We start from the raw sequence: 9774 nt of genomic DNA on the forward strand, positions 1-9774 counted from the left end.
GATTTAACAGACATGTATATTTGTGAATTTTCTAAGTCTCTGATGGTTATTGACTTCTAATTGTATTCCATTGTGGTCAGAGAATGTGCTTTGAATAATTTCAATCTTTTTAAATTTATTGAGGCTTGTTTTATGTCCCAGCATATGATCTATTCTGGAGAAAGTTCCATGAGCACTAGAAAAGTATGTGTATCCTGGTGATTTGGGATGTAATGTCCTGTAGATGTCTGTTAAATCTAATTCATTTATCAGATTGTTTAGGTTTTCAATTTCCTTATTGGTCTTCTGTCTGGTTGATCTCTCTATAGGAGAGAGTGATGTGTTGAAGTCTCCCACAATTATTGTGGAAACATCAATTGCTTCCTTTAGTTTTGCCAGTGTTTCTCTCATGTATTTTGTGGCACCTTGATTGGGTGCATAGACATTTACGATTGTTATTTCTTCTTGCTGAATTGCCCCTTTTATTAGTATGTAGTGGCCTTCTTTGTCTCTCAAAACATCTCTGCATTTGAAGTCTATTTTATCTGAGATTAATATTGCTACACCTGCTTTCTTTTGGCTGTAGCTTGCATGAAATATTTTTTTCCATCCTTTCACTTTCAGTTTCTTTGTGTCCCTGTGTCTAAGATGAGTCTCTTGTATGCAACATATTGATGGTTCATTTTTTTTGATCCATTCTGCGAATCTATATCTTTTAATTGGGGAGTTTAATCCATTTACATTCAACGTTAAAACCGTGAAGGCATTTCTTGAATCGGCCATCTTATCCTTTGGATTATGTTTGCCATATTTTTCCCTCTCTCTATTAATATCCTTTATTGTACCCATACCGAATCTCTTTAGTACTGAACCTTTCTCCAAGTCTCTCTGTCCTGTCTTTGTTTCTCTGTCTGTAGGGCTCCCTTTAGTATCTCCAGTAGGGCAGGTCTCTTGTTAGCAAATTCTCTCAGCATTTCTTTGTCTGTGAAAAATTTAAGCTCTCCCTCAAATTTGAAGGAGAGCTTTGCTGGATAAAGTATTCTTGGCTGGAAATTCCTCTCACTCAGAATTTTAAATATATCGTGCCACTGCCTTCTTGCCTCCATGGTGGCTGCTGAGTAGTCACTACTTAGTCTTATGCTGTTTCCTTTGTATGTGGTGAATTGCTTTTCTCTTGCTGCTTTCAGAACTTGCTCCTTCTCTTCTATGTTTGACAGTGTGATCAGTATATGTCTCGGAGTGGGTTTTTTTGGATTTATTCTATTTGGAGTTCGCTGAGCATTTATGATTTGTGTATTTATGTTGTTTAGAAGATTTGGGAAGTTTTCCCCAACAATTTCTTTGAATACTCTTCCTAGACCTTTACCCTTTTCTTCCCCTTCTGGGACACCAATGAGTCTTATATTCGGACGTTTCATATTATCTATCATATCCCTGAGGTCCATTTCGAGTTTTTCAATTTTTTTCCCCATTCTTTCTTTTATGCTTTCATTTTCCATTCTGTCATCTTCCAGGTCACTGATTCGTTGTTCAACTTCCTCTAGTCTTGTACTATGAGTGTCCAGAATCTTTTTAATTTGGTCAACAGTTTCTTTAATTTCCATAAGATCATCCATTTTTTTATTTAGTCTTGCAATGTCTTCTTTATGCTCTTCTAGGGTCTTCTTGATTTCCTTCATATCCCGTACTATGGTCTCACTGTTCATCTTTAGTTCTTTGAGTAGCTGCTCTAGGTGCTGTGTCTCTTCTGGTCTTTTGATTTGGGTGCTTGGGCTTGGGTTATGCATATCGTCTGGTTTTTTCATATGCTTTATAATTTTCTGTTGTTTTTGGCCTCGTGGCATTTGCTGAACTTGATAGGGTTCTTTTAGGGTTTGTAGACCTATTGAAGTCCTTTTCTCTAATTTATCAGATCTACAGCTTCGTGGAGTACACTTTCTCTAACTAACCAGCAGGTGGCGTCCACGAGCCACCTGTTCTCCACAAGCCAGTTCTCCCCTGCTTAGCCTTTTTGGTGAGTGGGGGAGTGAGTCTTGTGGGGCCCAATTGGTGTACCAAGCTTGCGTGTGTAGTTGGTGTTGCCTGCCCTGTATGTGGGGCGTGTTTCTGGGCAGTCGGGGAGGGGGGGTGGCCCTAACAATCAAATCTCCCTGATGATCCTAGAGTTTTAAAGCTGCTGCAATAGTCTAATCCTTCAGTTCAGTCCTGCCACAGTTTGTCTCTGCCACTGACCCACAAGTCCTTGGTATTGGCGTATGGCTCCTGAGACTTGCAAGTGGGCCCCTCTTCCAGGCTGTGCACCCCGGGTCCTCTGTTGAGGGATGACTGTGCTATGTCACAGGTGAGTGCCGTCCCCCCAGGGCAGTTCTGGGCTGCTGGGCTGTGTAGGGAGGCTCCCAGTCTGCTCAAATGATGGCTGAATGGGGCTTTGTTAATTCACACTGCTCCACCTTCCCAGTTCTGGGACATTCAGCTGAGGTTGCAGGGAAGGCTAATGTCCACGCCCAGTTTTGTGGTGTGTGCCTGTTATTTGAAGCACTTCCGTCACACTGGGTTGTCTGGGGCAGCTCTGGGCTATGGGGCTGGCGATGGGCAGGAGTGTTTCCTGTCCACCAGGATGGTGGCTGTGAGCGGACACCCCCCTTTTCTTGGGAAGTTGTGTTGTTTAGTGAATTTTCTCAGCCACTGGATTATTGCCTTTTGTCTCAGAGCTTTCTTAGTTCTGCTCTTGACTTGACGTGCCCAAATTGCAATTCTTTGAAGCTTTCTGTATTGGGCTTCTTAGAGTAATTGTTTTAGAAAAAGAAAAAAGGATTTAAAAAAAAAAAAAAAAAACGGCCCTCCTCAGAGATCTAATGGGTTATTGAAATGCTAATAGACAAAGCAACCAGGGCCATTAAGGAAAGGTCCACAGGGCAGAGAGATCAGCTTTGCTTCGGGATTTGCATATGCGTCTCAAGGCCTGAGCTCCGCCCTTCCCCTTTCTGTGTTCACCAGAACTCCAAAAATCCTCTGCTTTTATTTTGGAGTTTTTCGTGTTGTTTTTTTTCTATGCCTGTCTCCTCTCTGCTGGGCTGGCTGCTCTCAGAGTCTCTGGTGTCTGGTCTCAGTCTATCTATGGTTGGAGTTTGAATCAGTAGAATGAGTTTCCGATAAGAGCAGCCACTGCAGTTCTCCCTTCTCCTTCCCGGAGCTGACAGCCCCTCCTCCCCCGGGACTGAGCCTGGCAGGGAGGGGCGCGGTTCCCCTGGCCGCAAAAACTTACAGATTTCGCTGATCTCAGCAGTTCCACGTTTTCATGAGTGTTGTATGAAGTATGCCCAAAGACAGATTGCTCTGTGGTGTCCAGTCCACGCAGTTCCTGGGTTTTTACCTACTTTCCTGGAGGAGTAACTAAAACTTACAGCTCACCAGTCTGCCATCTTGCCCCGCCTCTCAACAGACATGTATAGAACATTACATCCCAAATCACCAGGATCCACATTCTTCTGTAGTGCTCATGGAACTTTCTCTAGAATAGATCATATGCTGGGACATAAAACAAAGCTCAATAAATTTAGAAAGACTGAAATTATTCAAAGCACATTCTCTGACCACAATGGAATACAATTAGAAATCAATAACCATCAGAGACTTAGAAAATTCATAAATATCTGGAGGTTAAACAACACACTCCCAAACAATCAGTGGGTTAAAGAAGAAACAGCAAGAGAAATTGCTAAATATATAGAGACAAATGAAAATGAGAACGCAACACACCAAAACTTATGGGATACAGCAAAAGCAGTACTGAGGGGGAAATTTATAGCACTAAATGCATATATTAAAAAGGAAGAAAGAGCCAAAATCAAAGAACTAATGGATCAACTGAAGAAACTAGAAAAGGAACAGCAAACCAATCCTAAACCAAGTAGAAGAAAAGAAATAACAAGGATTAAAGCAGAAATAAATGACATAGAGAACAAAAAAACAATAGAGGATAAATATCACCAAAAGTTGGTTCTTTGAGAAGATCAACAAGATTGACAAGCCCCTAGCTAGACTGACAAAATCAAAAAAGAGAGAAGACCCATATAATCAAAATAATGAATGAAAAAGGTGACACAACAGCAGACCCCAAAGAAATTTAAAAAATTATAAGAGGATACTATGAACAACTGCATGGCAACAAACTGGATAATGTAGAGGAAATGGAAAATTTCCTGGAAACATATGAACAACCTAGACTGACCAGAGAAGAAATAGAAGACCTCAATCAACCTATCACAAGCAAAGAGATCCAATCAGTCATCAAAAATCTTCCCACAATTAAATGCCCAGGGCCAGATGGCTTCACAGAGGAATTCTATCAAACTTTCCAGAAAGAACTGACACCAATCTTACTCAAACTCTTCCAAAACATTGAAGAAAATGGAACACTACCTAATTCATTTTATGAAGCTAACATCAATCTAATACCAAAACCAGGCAAAGATGCTACAAAAAAGGAAAACTACCGGCCAATCTCCCTAATGAATAAAGATGCAAAAATCCTCAACAAAATACTTGCAAAATGAATCCAAAGGCACATTAAAAAATCATACACCATGACCAAATGGGGTTCATTCCAGGCATGCAAGGATGGTTCAACATAAGAAAATCAATGTATTACAAAACATTAATAATTCAAAAGGGAAAAATCAATTGATCATCTCAATAGATGCTGAAAAATCATTTGACAAAATCCAACATCCGTTTTTGATAAAAACACTTCAAAAGGTAGGAATTGAAGGAAACTTCCTCAATATGATAAAGAGGATATATGAAAAACCCACAGCCAGCATAGTACTCAATGGTGAGATTGAATGTACAGTTTGTTTTGTATGACTGAGTGGTATGTGAATATATCTCAATAAAATGAAGATTTAAAAAAAATTTGGGTGGTATTGGGGAAAAATACAATCAATGCAAGCTAGAGACTATAGTTAACAGAAACTTTATATTATGCTTCCTCAATGTAACAAAGACAACATACCAAAGCTAAATGCCTATAGGTGAGGGGCATAAGGGAGCGGCATGGGACTTCTTGCATTGGTGATTTTGTCTGGCTCTTTTATTCTACTTTAGTTTAATCCTATCTTTCCTTTTCTGCTTTTTAATTGTCATTTTTTCTTTCTTTTTCTTTTGTCTCTACCTTCTTTGCCCCTTCTCCTTCTTTGTGGAAGAAATGGAGATGTCCTTATATAGATAGTGGTGATGGTGGTGAATACATAAATTGCGGACTATACACTGATCACTTAATTAGGATAGAAAGCATGATGGGTGAACAAAACTGTCTGAAAAAAAAATGGGTTGAGTGAAATAAGTCAAACACAGAAGAACAAATATTGTATGGTCTCATTAATAAGAACTAATTATAATCTGTAAACTCATAGACATGAAATATAGGTTACCAGGATATAGAATGAGGTTAAAGAATGGGGAGCAGTCACATATTTTCACCAGAATGTTTAATTATGTTGAACTTAAGTGTTTGGAAATGGACAGAGGTGAAGGTAGCACATTATTGTGAGAATAACAAACAGTGCTGAATGGTGTGTGCATATGCTGGAAATGGGAAGATAAGAGTCATGTGTGTCTCCAGAAGGAAAGTTGGAGGTTAAAATATGGGAATGTATAAAACAGCAAAACTCATGGTTGACAATTTCCATGATTAACTGCATGAATATTAGAAATCTCTTTCATGAACTAGAACAAATATATGACACTATAATGAGAAGTTAATAATAGAACCAGAGTCCATTACCTTACTCACCAAGTACATCCTGAACCTCAAGAGGAAATTTCAGAAATTTGTAGAAAATTTGGAACAAGAAATAAAGTACAGGTCTTCCTATGGTGACATGATTCCCAGTCCTGAGGTCCTGAAATGGATGAATGATTTGGCTAAAGATTGTAAACAGAACAAAGAACTAAAGCTGAAGGTGAAAGAAGAACAAGGGAGTGCTCCCAAATGTCCATCTAGAAACCTGCTCTGTGGACCACCAATAGTCCCAGAGAGAATGGGAAGTCAGAAGCTGCAGTCCCTGAACTGACCTTCTCTGGAGAGAACACCTATGCCATGTTCACACACCTGAAGTAGAAGAGAGAGAAGCTCCCTCCCCAGAAGTACGCTATGGTAACAAAGCAAGAAAAGTACCTCATAAATCCTCTTTATGACTGGTACAGAATTAACAAGAAATTCTTGTGAACACCTTCCATAATCCCAAAAATTGAAAAAGAGGTCTCTGATGAAGACTGTCCTCAGGGAAGCCAGCAGTCCTCTTTGACTGATCCAGCATCTCACCTTCTTGTTGGCAATCACCATACCTATTCCCATGAGACTGATCCTGTTAGGGCTCTGCTGCCAGATGAAAAGAAAGAAGTCAAACAGCCAGCCCTCTTCATGTCCAGTTTAATGAGGGCACCATGCCTGTACTTCTTGACCATCTCTGAGAAACTAGAGCTGACAAGAAGAGACTTCAGAAAGACTTAAGAGATTTTGAAGTATTTTATTTAAACAAGCAGTAAGACATCCACAAAAAGAAGACAAGATCCTGATGGCAGATGAATGCTATGAACATAAGCACATAAAAACCAAACTGGGGTTTTTTCCTTTGGAAAGAAGTGCAGAGATCCCTGTTTTTCTGATCTGCCTCTCTCCGTAGAAAACATCTCTGAACTTTTACTCCAGAACTGTGGAAAAATCACACTGACCATTTCTCTTCACGTGACACCACTGCTTTACATGCAAGCAGAGGATGAGATGACAGTTCTGTCTTCTTGGCTTCTGCTTGCCAGTTTGGAATCTCTGCCTATGTGCAAGCTGGGGGGTGGGTGACCAGAATCTCAGTGCTTTGGGTCTGTTGGGTCTGGGATGGGGTCTCTGTCCACAAGTGCAAGCTGAGTGGAGGAAGGAATCCCCAACATTTTGGCCAATTTCACCTTGATTTCTTCCCCTATTACACTAAGATCTGATGTGGGTGAGAAGAACTGGTGACCCACTCTTCTCATGGAGATATCATAGACCATGGCAGAGCTGGGGGAGAAAGAGCAGCACCTTCTTGGATATCCCTCTACATAGGTAATGGGTGGGAGTGGATTGTGGCTCACGTGTCACAGACTCTGGCTGTTTTCAGATTTAGAAAATGTATGGGGATAAATGTTTTCTCATTTTCTCTATGCTCTTAGAATAATTTCCAGAGACAATGTTTTACTATTTTTAACAATCATTTGTTTCACTGCAGAGCATATTTGAAAAGCTTCTGAGGCCACTATTTCAGATGAGAGTATAATATATTTGAAAGTGTGTTATCTGGCACGTAAATGTTGCTTTCCTTATTATTAGAACATGGGAGATTTGAGAAAATTCTTTGTATGAATAACAGGCATTTTTTTTAGAATGTACTAATAAATATAAGAGTAAACCTTTCCAAAGTACCCTCCTATTTGCTGTCTCTTTTAATCCTCACTCACATGAGGCAAGGTGAGGATAATTTTTCCATATTTTTGCAAATGAGGAGACAGACTTAGGAATGTAATGTGATATAGTGGGTAGATTTCATCTCAGCCTTTGAGGTGTCACAACCCACCATATCCCTGCATGCCTACAGTGCAAAGCAGCAGTGTTGACTCTGTGGCAGGGTATTGGAGCTGGGACATGCTTCCTTGGACCATGGTCTCTGGATTTGGATCTTATCTCAATCTTAAGTGTCAATATGACCATGGAGATCCAATTGTTGATGTTACAGACCTCGTTCCCAGGTTCAGATGAGGCAAGGGGGGAAAGAGAAATTTCCTTTCTGTTGAATAATGGGTTTGAAAGGTCATTAAAGGAAGGAGGCACATGCCATTTTAAAATAAGGTATAATTCTGAGATTAGTGCCATTTTTTCTTTTATTTCCTTGAGGAAATCTTGTACAGTAAACATGGGCAAGAGCTGCAGGTGGGGAAATGCAAACTAAAAGTGGACTCATTCCCACCATGTCATTGTATTTGCTCATAAATCCTCTTTCCACATTCCCCAGAGTTCCAACTGAAGAAGTTCTGTAAATGTTGTTGATGAAACATGGGTTTGAAATATGTGCAGTTAATTTTGGCTTCTGCAATGCAGGTACCCTAAAAGGGACAAATTCAGAAATGTATCCCTCTCCATTTTGGCAAAAGATGAAATTTTAGTAGTAGTTGTATAAAACTGGATACTAAATATATGGTATATTGGGAGAAGTATTCTCTAAATTCTTAACTGAAATTGCAGCACATACAAGAGCAGACGACTTGTGGAGCTGTAATATGATCACTGAACTTTAAGGATATATCTGAACATGTTTCAATTCTGTCACCAAGGAGACTATTTAAGAGTATTTATGAAGACATCAAGCAAATTCTGGCTTAAGATCAAAGCCAAACATGTATAGAAATGGACAGGTATCATTTGAGTATTCATATCCACAATGTGCTCATTCTTTCCCTCTCCCTTTGGCCTTCTAAGGAAGACTGTCTTTGAGTAACTGCTGGATGCATCAGAATTTAAAAAGGCAGAATGGAGATGGAAGTTACATTGGAAGACACTCCTCTAGAGGAAGAAAAAGAATACAACCTGGAAAGTAGTGGTTGAATTTGATTTAAGAGCCTTTTAGCCTAAATTTAAAAGGCATAATTTTTGTATGGCATACATTTGGGGAAGAAACAGGGTTTTAAGGGAGCAGCTGCTTTCCAAGGGTATGATTATCACAATGAATATAGTGAAAGCTAAGCCACCCAATTCATATTTTTAGAGCACCTCCTGTTTCTTAAATTGCATATGCAATCTCTTATTTTGTCCAAAACCAATATGTTAATTTGCATAAACTTATTCCCAAGATTATTCTTGCTTCATTGACTTCCTGTCATACATTATTTTCCATTGGTATTCTGGGGGTTCTATTTCTCTTCTTTCCTATCTCCAAAGAGAATGTTAGCTGTGTCTGATCCATGCTAGGATTGCAAAAAGAATTTTTTGTAATGTTCCTAGTGAAGCTATATTTCATGCTTAAGGGAGCTTGGGTAAGTTGACATCAAACACTCTCTTTAGCCATGAGATTCCATGAATATTGGATTTTATGGTCTACTGAAGTAATGCAATATAATCCACTTCCCTCCTCATCTGTCCACCAACAAATGAAGTTGACAGGGACCTGAGTGATTTCCAACTTCCTTGACTGGATAAAGAATTCAGGTTTTGGTAACTACTGAACTTAATATTTTTCTGGAGACTGTAAAAGACTGACCTATTATTTTTAATTTCATCTCCTGTAAAACACCTTTCATCTGATTTCCATCCACTTCAGACACATGAAATTCTTTCTCAACAGTATTCCATTGGGGAGAAATGAAAATCTGACTAATATGTTGGAAATGACTTCCATCAGGTTTAGCAGGTTTTGAAAGTGACATACATTCATTGACTGTGTTTGCCCAAGTTACTATATTCTTTGACCATCTTAATCTCTCAGCCCTGCCATCTGGAGGAACTCCAGAAATAACCCACAGCAGGGAGGCAGGGTTTCCTACAGACCCACCACTACAGTCCCGGTAGCAGTCCAGTTTGGAGTATTCAGTTGGCCATATCTCTACTTAGATAAGCAGTTTCTTTTCCATAACTTTCTTTCCTGATAATTAGACTTCTCCCCAGCAATTTTCTTCAGCCCCTCAAGCACATGTCCAAAGCTGGATTCTTGTCTCATCCATAACTTGCTTTTCTGTCTTCCATTAGTTCCTTTTTGTCAAACCCTATTC

At 39.5% G+C, this 9774-nt stretch overlaps 1 pseudogene; it reads left to right on the forward strand.

The window, feature by feature from the left end:
* Nucleotides 1–5034: 5034 nt before the first annotated feature.
* On the forward strand, nucleotides 5035–6665 carry LOC119525776 (annotated as a pseudogene).
* Nucleotides 6666–9774: the final 3109 nt, after the last annotated feature.

This window comes from Choloepus didactylus, assembly GCF_015220235.1.
Source record: "Choloepus didactylus isolate mChoDid1 chromosome 26 unlocalized genomic scaffold, mChoDid1.pri SUPER_26_unloc2, whole genome shotgun sequence".
In the NCBI taxonomy this organism is placed as follows: Eukaryota; Metazoa; Chordata; class Mammalia; order Pilosa; family Megalonychidae; genus Choloepus; species Choloepus didactylus.